The sequence below is a fragment of the Erithacus rubecula genome (genome assembly GCF_903797595.1).
Source record: "Erithacus rubecula genome assembly, chromosome: 2".
NCBI lineage: Eukaryota > Metazoa > Chordata > Aves > Passeriformes > Muscicapidae > Erithacus > Erithacus rubecula.
Window position 1 is genome coordinate 70,793,232 of NC_136685.1, and position 15,219 is coordinate 70,808,450.

Below are 15,219 nucleotides of genomic sequence, written 5' to 3' on the forward strand. Positions count from 1 at the left end.
AGAACACGTTGTTTATGGAAAAGACATGAACATGACCATATGAAGGAAAATAAGCTGAAAACAGAGGAAGTACAGGACAGAAGAAAGGAGAGTGATGGGATGGACCAAACACACCAAGAGCACAAGGGCTGACACTGAAGCATTAGATCTTGCTATCAATGAGACGGAAGAAAGCAGCATACTCCTATTCTGTAGTAAAAATGTCAGAAGGAGAATTAAGTAAAATTCTCTGTTTCAAGTAGTATATTGTACATTCATCTTGTTTAGGGATCTGGACCCTGATTGTAGGTATTAACTTAAAACTACAACATTAATTACAGAAAACAATGTTTTTAGCTCATGTTAACTATATGAACTTATTTCGCACTAATTGTGAATTTACTAATAATTAAACCCTAAAAAATTCCAACTACCCAAATTTCCAATTTACGTCAGCACATTTTTAAATCTTTTATGGTTTTTTGTGTTTTGTTTTTGTGTTTGTTTGTTTTTTTACAACATCTGATGTTAGCTGTGCATCATAGATCTCAATATTCACATCTTATGAAAAATTGCATGTCATCTGCTGGCTTACCTCTGTTATGGTCTGGACACCTACAGAGTTGATAGATGGTCCTGTTGGCAGCTCATGTGGCCTGTAAGTGCCTCTCATCAAGCATGATTGAGGAGATCTGCATTTATCAGTCTGCAGCTCTTTAACCTGTTAACACCCATTCTTAACAGGATAATTTCACACTTCAAGTAACCGGGTGAAAAAGATTCCTAAACTAAACTAGAGCAAATTTGGTAGGCCACCATGAGGTCACATTCTTTTCTTAGAGTGCTTTGATCCTATTACAACAACTTTGAACTCCCCGTTTTTTCCTTCTCTGCAATGGTGTAAACCAGAATCTCAATTTTGCTATCACTTCTCTGTAACACAATCTACGAACCTGGGAACTAGAAATGGAAAAAAAAATTTCAGGTGGGAAGGGGAGCTCTACATGTTTCTGGCTCAGTCCCCTTTCTCAAAGCAGGGTCAAGAGCAGCTCTTTTAGCACAATCTGTATCCTTTCCTTGCATCTGCAAAATGAACAGCCAATCCTGTGACTCACCTCCTCCAGAAACCTTTTTGGATCCAAAATTACCCACCCATTTCAGTGGAAAGTACACCTACCAATGGGTGAATGTAGAGCTCAGCTTTGAGCCCACTGCTAGGAAAAGGCAAGACAGATACTAAATTACCTCCCAATCCTCCTCTCTTCCTTTGCAGGAGATCAGCAGAGATAGTTCACCTGTCATTCTTAGCAGGGACATTTCATCGTGGAAATAAATGCCTCCTTACCTACTCACCAGTAGGAGATCTGTCTGCCTCTGAGTATAATTTCCTCCACTGGTCTGCCAGTATCCCAGCCTGTTGATTTTTTGGGCAGGATGCATGGTTCATCTGTTTGCTCAGGCCCTTGCCTGAGGATGTGGTGGTGAGCATGTCTGGTTTATTCTGGAGGGGACTCTGAGCTGAGCTGACAAAGATCAATAAGCCATTTTATTTGCAAATTTCTAAGGGTAGCCAGAGGCTGTCTGGACACATTTACTAAATAATAATAAATAATAATAAAAAATTGCCATTACATTTCATTTGAACTTAATTGGCATAGGGAGAACTCACAAGGGAGCTATATAGGGTTTTATGAGGGGTTATTTTGACAGAAGCCAACACATGTCAAAAGACAAAAAAAAACCCAAATCCATTGTCAGAACTTTGTTTCTTATTCACACTGCTCTTCTACATTAAAAATCAACAATTTATGAGACCCACATATAAAGAAATAAAAGGATTCATTTGCTCTGAGTGTACATTTGTATTCCTTATCTTTCAGAACACATTTAGACTGAAAGAGTAGAGGATATAAGAATATCTAGGATGCAGGGGAAAAGTAATAAGGGAGAAATGTTAAAAAGTTTAAGAAAGATGAGTTGACAATTTGAGGTGTTGGAGAGGTATAGCTGTTTTTCCGTAGGTTTGTTTCTGGTTTGGTATGGTCTGTACTTACATATTGTATTTCTTATTCTCTTGGGTCTAAATTAGATCAGTTTATTTAGAGTTTGCAGCTAATTAAGGAAATGAAATCGATCAGTTTCAGTACAGTAGACCCTTTTTGATATGGGAGTCTTCAGCTGAAAGAAGATGAGAATTCTATCACTATGCTAACAAAGGTGATCCAAGCATAGAGAGCAATTTAATGTTTTCCTTCTGAATAAAAGATGCTACTCATATAAAATTCATATATTTATACTTGTGTCTGTATTTATAATATGTTTGTCTTTTTCTTTTATGTCTTTGCCACCAGCAGAATCAACATTTCCTGAAAGGCAAATTATTTCTTATTCCCTGGCAGTTTCTGGGAGCCTTGCAGTGCTGATTTTCCTTGGGCTGCACTGACACCTAGTGCTCACACCTCTAAGGCCCGGGCAGCCTGTACTTCTTGGCTTGTTTCAAGTGTTTTCTTGTTATTAGGCAATGCTAGGCAAGTGTCAGCTTCATCATTTGGGTCACAGCACTTCATTTACAGCACCTTGGGTCTCTGGGGCTGGGAGTGCCTGCAATGGGAACTTTTGTCTGACAGTCTCTACTGAGGGAGTGCTGGACAAAGACTGTGAACCTAGTGTCTGCTCTTGCATTGCCTGCCCAAACATCAGAGAAGCAACAATTCTTGCCTCTTGACAGAAAGTTTTTGTAAACTTCAACTGTGCTCAGACCATTTGCTCATATTCTTGAAACTCTGAGGACAGGCACATGCTGACCCATATCCAAAACAGGGCTCAGCCTTTCAGAGAGGATTCTTTTGCCCCACACTCCTTGACTACTGGCTCCAGAAAGCTGTTCTGGGTTCAGAACCACCTTCTTCTTTTAGCTTGTATGAGATGGTGCCATTTGCCACTGGTGGGACTGAGAAGCACCTGGGCAGTTCTTGGCTGATCATGGCAATTCTGGAGTCTCAGGAAGGCCCTGGAGCCCAGTCAGCACATCCATGATCCTTCTAGTCCTGACTGTAGGACCTCTAACCCCCACTTCCCATTTTCCCACTACACAAGTGTGGAGATGCATCTCAGTTCCAGCAGAAATACCCACTGCTCAGCCCCACCCCTTGTAGCAAGCATCAAATTGAACCTGGCTGTGTGAAGCACACAGATGTCCCACATCTTTCACCTTCAACTGAAAACCCACCTCAATACATCCATGAGACCACTCCTTCCCATGCAGAAAAATGGACACATCTCTTCTTATTCTGTTTCAGGTGTCAAAAGTTTCTAAATCAATTTGAAAGCTCTTTTATGACACTTCTACAAAATCTTGTTTCTTTTTAACAGCCTCAAAGCTCTAGAAGCCAAAGCTGCATTCCTCTGGGCATGGGACTCCCCTTCTTAAATGTGTGGCAGGGTACTTGCTCCTTTTGTGTTAACCACTGCTGCTCCTTGCCTGATTGCCCCTCTGCATCTCCAGGCAAAGGTTGCACAGGTGTGGTAAGGTACAACTTCTTACAAGGAGCAGCACCAATTGCTTCACCAAAGTAATGTAAATTACATCTAAATGGTGGTACTGCAAAACCTAGGATGTCCTGAACGGGCTTCCCAGGATATAATAGAGGGAATATTTTCTCCCAGCCATCATTGCCCCCTGAGCATTGTAATGCCTGCCAGGACCAGAAGCTGTGATGTATGTGCAAGATGTTTCCAGCCTGGACAGTCAGCAAACCAGAACCCCAGCTGAAAATATTTACAGCTATGTGATCTGAAAGCAGCAGAAAGATCCTGTCTACTTTCCATGCTGCCTATGAAAGAGATAGGGCTGTTTTAAAACTTCATTTTGCTAACCAAGGGAAGTGATAGTGGCTATAACAAGTCTTATAGAAATTGCCTTTTCCAGGAAAACCCTAATTTGTTTCTGAAAGGGATTTCAGCTCTCATTCTCAACTTCTAATTCAAGTGGTTGTGGAGGAAAGCTAAAAATATATTTTAAGTGCACCATACAGGATCAAAATTAGAAAGCAAAAGATACAAATACCTTTTTAAAAAGAAGAACACAGTCTAAAACAATCTCCTTATTTTTGAAGTCTGAATAATTAATTACATGAATTTATGCTTTGCATTATTGGAATTTTCAGTTGCTATTAGATACCTATAAGAAAGAGATCTAAGAAGAAATGCATTTCCCTTCTCTTTTTATTGCTGTAAAGCAAAACACCTCTTTGCAGCCTTGAACTGTTGTTTGCCATCTCCTCCAAATCAGAAATAGTAGTTCCACAGAATGGTGTTATGAAAAATAAGATATGTGCAGGTTTACTGCTTGACTTGCTTGAATTCTTCCCTCTAGGGTATAAAATGTTTTTGTTTCCTGAGGGTAACTGTGTCAATCTCCCTAACCATAAACCATGGATAAAAATTCATCCATATTGTGAAGTTAATTATATGCCAGCCTTAATGATTTTAATATTCTATGATTACAGAACTCCATTAAATCTTCCTTGAGCACCACGGATGTTTAAATCTGTGTAAAACAGATTAAACATTTTTTATTCAATTGGCAGCACTCTTTTAGATTGCCCTGCTTTGGCCTCAAAGGGCTTCAGCTGGGCTGTGGCAAGAACTTGTCACACAGAACATCTGGAATGGAATAACGTTCATGATGTACTTTTTCAGCTCTTGGCTGAACGAGCTGTACAAATGGCAGGCTTCATCCATGGGGTGAGAGCTACCAGCTGCCAAGGATACAAGTGTGACTTGGAGAAAACTGGTTTCACCCATAGAAAAACCCTTGTTTAGGTATTTTAGATTTATAAAGCACTGCATTTTCTGTTATCTAATACTATATATGATAATCAGATATGGCAAAACTATTTTCTCACATATGCCTTCCACTATGGGATTAAAAAATGAGATTCACCATGATTGAAATTTAATGTTTTCCATTGCTAGCAGAATCAGTTTTCCTTGGTGACAATAATAGCACAGAAGAATATTCTCAGTCCTTTTGGCACAGAAAATCCTGCCCACATGTTGCACTGTGATGCAGAAGACAATGAGAGAATATATCCAAAAGCCTCTCCAACATTTCTTTCTGCAAAGTACCCAAAAGTGTGAGTAGCTATGCTGTCTGCTCACAGCTGTCTTGGAAAAAAAAAAGTTTGAAAAAAAGGCATGTAAATACTTAACAAGGTTAGTAAAAATAGTACAATCTGTGATCGCTACCCTTGTCAAAACTTCAAAGGGGAAAATGTTCTGCTGATACAATTTTTATTTTTTTCTGTATGGCTATTTAAAGCTGCTTGATTGTTTATCAAGATGTATCTGACAAGTCTTTTCCTAGCTGTGGACTCCTTTGCCACAGAACACACATTTATGGTGCCACTTTTTGTTATTTTGCATTTTTAACATTTTGTATGTGTTACTCTTGCACTAAATGAAGAAAAAGAAAATTTGTTCACTTTGGGAGGTACCATCTGGTTTAAGTTAGTCACAAGAGGAGAGAAACAGATCTCCAGTGGAGAAGCATCTCAGAGTGCCAGGTTGGAAGAGGTCTGTCCATTCAAGACTCTAACACAGGGTCACATCACCCTGGAGCAGCAGGCACATGGCAGAGGAGCACGGAGGGCTCTGCATCCCTGCCAGCCTGGCTCTGGAGAGCAGTCCATCACTCCTGCCCTCTGGTGTGCTTTTCTAAACATTGCCACAAGCCATTCAGGAGTGCAGGGTGTCTCCTGAAAGCACTGGCAGCTGTGCAGGGTGTATTGCTTCTGCCAGAGCTCAGAAATCCCTTGCTGAGATCAAAGTGCCACCAGGTTAACACAAAATCTGGAAGTGACAATAAAGGCCTTTGTCTTCCCTTTTGAAAGTAATGCCAGTCCCTAAGGCATAAATGAATGCTGTCTGTTGGTAGTGTAGAACAAGAGAGAATCCCTATCTGACTGACTTGTTTCCCCAGCGTGCTTGTGTCTTCCTTACTATCACTGCTGATGGGAGTTGTATGTGCACAGCATAGCTGGAAACTTACTTTTTTTGTGTTTTCTCTAACTTAAGAATGTCCAAATATTTTGTTTCTGCAAGCATTTAATAGAAAATTCTGTTGTTGCTACAGAATTCAATAGAGCTAATTCTTTAAAAAACAAAGACTCCAGAGAGGATGTATTTCCCTCTGTGTTTTTTTCAATAACTCCTATGATTCTCCTGTTCAGTTTATGGAATCCTTTCAGTATCATCTCTATAAAATTCTAGGAACACCTTCTCTATTCAGCGACTTCTACAATAATTAAAAACTGGGCTAAAATGAAAATGACATTGCATTCATATTCTAGATTCATATTCTATTCTATTCTATTCTATTCTATTCTATTCTATTCTATTCTATTCTATTCTATTATTATGCTTGTTAATAATAAGATTAATAAAAATTGATTTATTAATACATTTAAAACTTTCATCTGGTAAGCTTAGTTACAGCACCAGCAAAACCTTGTTAAAGTGTCTGGGGAGACCAGAAGTTGACTCAACCCATCTAAAATCAGACCCACTCTTTTATACTCAGGGGGTATGTATTGATTTCCAGTAAGTATAGAGGGGGCTTACAGTGCTGCCCCAAGTGCATGTTGCTCAGATAATCTTTAAATAGGATGAAACTGGAACTCATGTGTGGACTGACCAGCTCTTCTCAGCATGCCAGACAAGGAGCATCTGAAAAATTGTGCTCAGACAGAATGCTGTGTAAAACATAGTCTGGCTTTCATAAATGGCTTTCAAATTAGGTTTCTATGGGACTTTTATAAACTTCAGGGAAAAGAAACTGTTAGAAATGGGAATTAATTTTTTTTTTTTTAATCCTTGAATATTTCTGCAGAGAAATAATTAAGCTGTGCTATATTAGCCAATATATATGAAGTATTTCATATGCCTTTAGTTTTCAAATGTCTTCCCCAGAGTGCCCTAGTCTCCTGCCAATGTTTCCCTTCAGGTCACCAGAAGATCCTGCTTCCCAGGCTGGTACATTTCTCCTCAGCCCAATGCCAAAAATTTCGACCCAGGTTACAATTACCACAAGAGCTGTGTTGAGCCTTTCAGCCTCCAAGTAATTCTGAGGTGAAGAAAGCATTTTAAAAGTGACAGGCTAAATAAGCAATTTTAGTAAAACCAAGATTGTTCTTCTGGGCTCGAGTACGCAGACCAGTATTAGCAAGAATTTTATTGTAGTGAATGCTATTCTGGTGAATCAGCACTACATGCTTTGCAAAAGGTTTGTAAAAATTATTAGCATTTTCATCTGTTTCCATCTGGAGAAGTCTAGATGGAGGCTCATATTCCAAAAGTGCTGAGTATGAGGGAAAGATGAGATCTATGAAGTTCCAATGGGCTGTACATGGCTTCAAGATGTCTCAAGGTTCTGAGTCTGTTAAGACAGAGGAGTTCTTGGGTTATGTCGTGAAGCAGCTTGGGTGTATAGAGACCTTTAAGACAAAAATTGAGTTGTTTTACCTCTGGACTTAGGCAGCACCTCAGCTGTTGTTTACAGGATGAAAAATGTTACACTTATGTTCTTTAATTCTTGCTTAAATACAACTCAAGATATTAAGTATTTCTTATCATCCAGTTAGTTGCATGCAGCTTCATCTAAAAGCAACCATAACATTCAGGAAGTTAATGGAATTTCTCAACGGGATATGAAAATCCAACTGATTATTTTTTTCTTCACAGAAATTTTGCACACAAAATTTTAAAAATCCAGTTCATTCCACCAAGGTCAAATAAAACACAAGGTCACTTTTGCATGGCCTTTGTGAGGAAAACCCAGAATTAGTGTCATGAGTGCAGTGACTAATTTGTATTGCTCAGCTGACAAGCTATGACTCACGACTTTTTTTTTATTTTTAAATATGGCCCATTTTCCCTCAACATAATCCTTAATAGATTACTCCTGAATAAGTGGTAAATAAATTATTGTATTTTTGGATGAGATTTCCTCAGGGGACCAAGAATGACATTTAGCAATAAATGAACTTTGTGCTGCAAGCACTTACCTCTCTCCATTAGGAAGATACCAGTATAAATAGCTTAGATACCCAACTTTTAGGTAAAGCTTAGATACCCAACTTTTGGGTAATTGAGCCTAGGTAAGCTCAGTGATTCTTGGTGCTATACAGTAAATGCATCCATATATTTTTCTATAAAGCAAGAGCTATATAAATATAATTGTAAAAGCTGTTATTAGTACTAAGAACTAGAATAGATTTTTATACTACTGCCTCCAAAATATATTTTTTATTTCTGCAAAAATTATTCCCGAAGGTTTTTGGGGTTCTGAAGGTTTCTCTTTCATAGCTTGGAAACTGGTCTTGGAAGATGGTTCAGTTTTCACTAGTCAAGAGACCCAGGGAATTGAGCTACCCTTCTCATTCCCAGCATGTGATAGTGATTCAGAATTCATACAGAATTACATTTTGGCTGTACCTTTCACAGTGTTCCAGCACTGTAACTGTAGGCTTCACAATTTCACAATTTTAGTGGGCTTGCTGTGAGCAAGAGGTCTTGGGTTTTTGGGTCCTTGGGTCCTGGCTCCACTGAGAAAATCTGAGAGGCAGAGTAGGAAGATAAGCAGTGGGCAGACATTTCTCCTCGTGCAAGGCTATTTTGTCAGTACAAAGTGATGCAAGTAGGAAACACTGTACTACCAATAACATTCAGGACACTCTGGTAGATTTATTGACATGTTTTATGATTCTGTATTTGAAAGTGTAAGTGTTCTGGGAAGATACAGGGTCATGAGCCAAAAGGGTGTTTCCCAGGGAAGTATCCCAGTGGACAGGGAGACACTAAACTAGGGAATCAGGATGTTTGATGGTGGGATAGCATCCCCAACATGCCCATGTATTTCAGACTTTTTGAAGAAGACACTTAGAAGACATTTTTGATCTGTAGTAAGGCTAATAAGAGAGAGCACATGCAAGAAGTAGTCAAAAATTTTTGCTAAATAATATTTTGTGTTATTGAAATGCATTTTTCAATTCCATCTGCAGGATCTATATTTTAAAGTTAACTCTTAATTTCAGTCTTGTTATTTAAATTCCATGACAATATGTTGGATTTTTTATTTTTTTTAATGCCATATTGGGCAAAAATTCTTTCCAAAACACCTTATATACCTTTACATAAGATACATCACCTGGTCTGATTTTAAGAGCTATTTTGTGGTGTCACCATCTACTGACACCTATAAAATAGGTAGAAAACAAATGTTCTATAATTTTGAAAATTAGATCACTGACGATTCATATATGGCCAACATATTCCAGACAATTTAGGAAGAAACTGAATCTCTAAGACTTGTCCTGATTCTGTCAACAGACTGGGGATGTGTAGATGTGCATACTTTGTGTGCCAAGAATCATTATGGAGAGCACTGGACACATGGTTTCTAATAGAAAGTGCTTTTATTTTTGAAGTCCATCTTCTTTAGTACGTTCTTTGCATGAAGTTGGGAAAATTGCTCCTTTGCAAAAGGATTTATTTTGATTAATGTCATATTCAAACCCAGTTTTGAATGTTCCCAAAATCATTTCAACATATATGTTAAGAGCTCCTGCCAAAATAATTTCTGAGAAAAAAGTCTTTTTGACTGATTTATGAAAAATTTTCCTTTTTTTTTTTCCTTTCAATGTGTTTTAATATTTCAGGTTTCAATAACAGCCAGTAACTGTATTGAATAAAAATGCATTATTTAAATGTAACTTGCAGGAACAGCAATTTCCTGACCATTTCTGTTTTTAAGCATCATTGAACTGATCTTAATGGGTCATATGGCCTGCAGTACATGATTTCAGTAATATTCTGACTAAATTTGAAGTATGTTTTACTTTAAATGGCATTAACCCCACCTCTTTTGATTCCTCATGGCTTAAATATTGGCTTTAGATACTCATCACTGAAATCCCTGTTTCACTCAACTGCACAGGCAAGTCACTTCCCAAGCCAGTGTTGAAGAGAAAAAAATATTCAGCAGCAGTGAAAGCATAGATGTGTTAGGTAAAAAGGAAAAAAGTTTCTTCTTCACCACTACCTTCCTTTCATAACTTTAGATTTATATTCAGTGGGACTTGGACTATGAAGCAATGATTAAGAAACAGAAGAGCAATGAAGCATAAAATCCAGAACTAGCTGGGATTAATAAGAGATTGAATTTTGACTTGTTCCCAGTTCCTGGGCTGTATATAATTTTCTTAACAGTACACTCTCTAGGGAGGAATAAGACAAAAGAAAGATATTCTATATTAGCAGGAGGATACTCAGAGATGCTTTATTATGAATTAATTATATTTATTAGAAAGGAATTCATCTAATATTTTAGCATACATGTCTGTGGTATAATTAATATCATCTATGTCTCTAAATATATGTCCTCTTGAAACTTTGATCTCTGTATTTTTGATCATGACTTTTTTCATGATAGCAGTATTTCTTACTGTTATGTTTTTCCCTTCTCCCTTCAAAAAAATTACCACTCAAAAATTTTAGTGCTCTATTTAACCAGGCTCTAGTACTCAACATGTCTTTTCTCTGAAATATTTACAAATAGCAACAACAAAGACTCAAAAATAGGTAATTGATATTTTTTTGCAGCAAGGAGAATGAATTAAACTGTCCATACTTATGCATACAGTCTTGGTGAAAATTTTTCTTTTGATCCCAGGACTTTAATAAACTCTTGCTGAATCATACATAATAAGTATTTTTTAATGGGCTTTTTGTTTCTATTAATATAAGCAAATCTTCAGGCACTAACACCAGTCTGATTGCTCTGATGTTGTGCTTTGCACAGTTTGTAAACAATTACATGTCTTCAAAAAAATAAGGCCTAGAAAATACTGTCTAACAAGATGTCTGAGAACTATATCCAACCTGTCCTGATGTTTCAGTCCATCCTTCCCTTTCCTTAGGATTCCAGACAGAGAAGTTCTCCTATAAATGAACATTACTCAGGCAGCCCAGATCTGCTCCTTATCAGGCATCAGAAAGTTGGGAGTCGGTAGGAAAGCACACAGGAATCACTGAAGGGGGTACAATGGCCTCCCTCCACATTTCCCATCATCTTGTTCCAGCTGCAGCAGCCAATGTGCTTTAGCTGGAGAGAAGCCAAATCACAAAACCAACCCCTGTCATTAAACACTGGCTCATTTTCTTGCTAGGAAAGGTTAAATGCAGAACCACATCTGTGTCTTTGGAACCTTAAAAATAATACATGATAATTATTTCAAGAGTGGGGTAATTCGGGGCTAAGATTTTTGAGTACTTTTCTGGTGGAAAGACCAAAATAACAGTGTCAGAATATACAGTTTCTGCCAAACACAAGTTCAAATTCTGATAATCTGTTCATTGCCAAAAAGCTAGGCTCACTTTGGCTGCAACTATTTTTATGTGTACAAGCTGATAATCAGAACATCTTTTTAGAAAATGAGAAGTACCTTTCCCATTCATAAAGATGTGAAGTATTTATCCTGGAGGAAAAGTAAAAGTTGAAATGAATGGCTTCATCTTTGATGTCCTGGATCTAATATGAAAATACCTATAAGTATGCAAGTGAGTGGCTAAGATGTTAAATACTCAGAAAACAGTGTTTCAAAGTATTTTGAAAATTGTTTTAAAAAATAATGAATGAACACCTTTCTTGGTAAGCTGTTTCTGGACAGAAAATATATAAATTCTATATTTTTCAAATAAGCAATTACATTCTTGGTAAAGAAAGAAGTCTAATTTCCACCCCCAGCCCAAAAGACTGTGACTTCCAGCATATCTACAAAACTGCTGCCCCTGTCTGGGTATGGGGGAGAGGGATGCTGCATATCAGTGCATGCACAGAGTGCTGTGTGTGCCCTGTTCCCTTTCAGTGGCCAGCCAGGGGGTTGCCCCCTTGCCCTGCTGTGCCTGCCCTGCCTTGGGTGAAGGAGAGCCCTGAGCTGGGAAAGCCTTCTGGAGCAGGAGGGCATGACCCAGCAGGGAGGAAGCCTGCAGCGAGGGCAGACATTAGCAGATGCCTGCAAGAAGCAGAAAATGACAGAGCCAAATCTTTGAAGAAATAAATTCTTTCTTAGTGACCCAGAGACACCAAGGGTGAGGTTGTGCAAGACAGCTGGGTCAATCTGACAGCTTGCTGCCACCCAAACTGAGTGTTTTGTGCTGTTTCAGAAAGCTGGGGGTGGCTAACAAACAGAAGAGCTCATGCAAAAAAAAAGGAGCAGACAACTGCATTCAGAAGAGGGAAGTAAGCCTAGCCTTTGGGGCAGCCATGAGCTCAGATTTCGCAGGAATACTCAGCCTGTGTGGGGCCTGCTGCAACCCAAAATGCCACAAAATCTTGCTGGACTGAAGCAAAGAATGCAAAGAGAAATGTTTGTTATATTTTCATGTTCTCACTCAGAAGAAACTGAGTTTCTGTATTTTAAACATTGACTGTTCTAGTTTAACTAAATGTAAATGTAGTCTTTAGCAATTTACAGTCCTCTCAGTGATTATGGTCTGTCCACTGTAAAAAAAAAGGTTTAGTTAGGATCACTCTAAGCTTTGGACAGATCCTTTCACATTTAGTTTAAAGATATCCTAGTCTGGATTACTCAGGATGAAAGAGACCAGGGAGCAGCTCTGCAAGGAAATTTGAGGGAACATTTGTCTTTGGCAGGGATGAGTGAAGTAGGCTGTGGAGCCAAGACCAAAAAGAATGTGTGTCCTTAGTCTTTGCAAAATACACTCTATCACTTCATATTCAGAAATGTATAATCCCCTCTTTAAAACCTACATGCAGTCTCAGAAAAGACATTTTTAACAGGAAATTAAAAACTAAATGACTAAAATGATTTAGGTTCCATCCAAGGCTTTCACTAGTTTTCAGAAGGTTTCTGTGCAACCATTACCTTGTCTTCTAATAACCAAATCCTGTTTCAGCCTTTTAATCATCAAGAGATGTCTCCCCAAGTCATATTGCAATAGCTTCTGTGAAAAATATTGTTTGGAAGCCAAAATTCCTTTCCCTCTGTAGATCTGAAATTTTGGTTGCATCCCTCTCAGCTTACCCGTAATTCACCACCACATCATCTAATTGAGTTGAACTTGACTATATTATATTTAAAATAAGTCACATAAGACATTTTCTAACACAGTTCTTTTAAGATTGGTTGGAAATTTGAGATGCTACAACCCTAACATCAAATTATCACTAAATTACCTATTATATTTATATAGGACAATTGTATAAATTTTCTGTCTGAGAAAAAAAATTCAAGTGGACCATTAAGGAAATGTAATGCAGATCAAATATCAACTCCTTTTTTTCTTTTCCTTCTTTTTTTTTTTTTTTTCCTTCAAGTGGCCTATTGTTTCTTTAAGTGATTTGGAGTGAAGGTAAACCCAAATACTGGGACTGAAAGAAATGGAAAGGGAGAGGAAAACGGTCCAAGAGTCTGGATGGCAAGTGAGCCTGTTGCTCCACCCAGCACCAACAAATTACCTACATCCTGCAATGAAGAAAGCCTGTGGAAGCACCCTCTGCCCTCCTCCAGGGAACAACCCCTGCTCCTGTGCCTCCACAGAAATCTGAGGTGATCATTAACTAGCCATGGGCATTACTGCTGTGTCATGTGCAGCCACACAATTCTGTACTGCAGCAATGGGCACTTCATCAAGCAAGAAAGACTCACCCATTGTAGGAAAGCTGGTAAGAATCACATCATCACTTCTGGTTTACCAGAACTTCAGAGTCTCCAAAGTTTGTGGGCTGCTAAGGGCCTTTAGCCTGTAAAAAATCTTTGCAGAAGAAAAAACCAAACCAACAGACCTTATGATGTCACCTCTTTATCTTAATAAAAGCTTTTGAATATTTCAGTAATGCTTTTTCCATTTAGGGTCAGGCCTGTTTCCTTGTTTAACTCCTTGTTCAACTCCTGTAATCTCAACACTGAGATTACAGTGTTCCTGCTGTCTAGATAGCTTTTGATATCACCATATAGTAAATTGTATGGGGCCTGTAAGAAGTAACAGGTTAAAATGTTACTAATTCCAAAAATTACAGGTCATGGTCACTTGCCTCTTTTGCATCCGTGGAAATGGAAACCTACAAACCCAGAATCATCAGGTTCAAACAAACATACCTCTCCAAGCAGAACATTTTCACATGTGCAGCTCTTGCACACACATTTAGACAATCCGTCTGGGAAGCAGGCTTTGAGTGGCCCTTCAGAGCTGAATCTGCATCATTCCGCATTATCCCTGTCACACAGGCAGGGGATGCAGGGCGTGGCAGCCAGAGCACATCCCACTGACCAGCCAGGGGCACTTGGGCAGCCCCAGCCCAGGCATTGGACACTCTCCTGGGGAAGGTGGTGGGCTGAGGGTTGGCCAGGATGTGGGTCTGTGGATGGGTCCAGCTTGGCAGGGCCAGTGTCCCGGCAGATTTCAGGAGCTGAAGCCATCAATGGAGCAGGGGCTGAGAGCCTGGAGCAGGGGTTGGCATGGAGTCCTGGGCCATGGGCAGGGTAGGGGGAGTCCAGAGGGACTGTGCAGGGACAGTCAGCACTTTGACAGGGACTTAACAATTTCCCAGTTGTGGTAATTATGTTTGTGATTGCTGATTGCTCAGTATTTAAACTTAGTTCAGTGTAAGAGTCCTGCTGGTAAATCTACCTAGGAATCCCTCTTCCAAGGAACCAAATTCCATTTACTAGACAGACGCCTCCTTGGCTTTTCTGGTTTCCCACAGGACTGGTTGTAGAAAGGGGTCATGCAACATTATGCACAGATATAGCAAGGATATTGACATCAGCAAGGAGGGTGTGGAAAACATACCTATGTAGTATAAGTGTATTAATTGTCAAATGAATACCGCTCTCATAGTTTAGCTAGTTTAGCTTATGGTCATCAAGGGGCTTCTTTCCTTCATTCCTCCCATTTGAATGTTGTGGTTCTTCCTACTTGCCACTTAACCTTCCCAGAGAGTCCAGCATGAGCAAAACACTCCAGAAAGCATACAGCTGTTCATTACTTAAGAGTTCATGGCTCTTTGAGCTTGAGAAGTTCTAGCCTTTACCATACCAATGTGTGAAGTCTGCCAAAGTCTCAAAGACCTTTCTGACCCACCAACACCATGGTAGCTGTGATGGATCCAAACCCAGACTAACATATTCTATCTATACACAGACATTTGGTGATTCA

The 15,219-nt window shown here is 39.0% G+C and overlaps 1 protein-coding gene across 1 annotated transcript in view; it reads left to right on the forward strand.

Annotated features, from left to right (window-relative positions):
- Positions 1-15,219, forward strand: part of DACT2 (dishevelled binding antagonist of beta catenin 2) — a 124,215-nt gene that overhangs the window by 18,733 nt on the left and 90,263 nt on the right. The gene's annotated exons all lie outside the window — the stretch shown is intronic.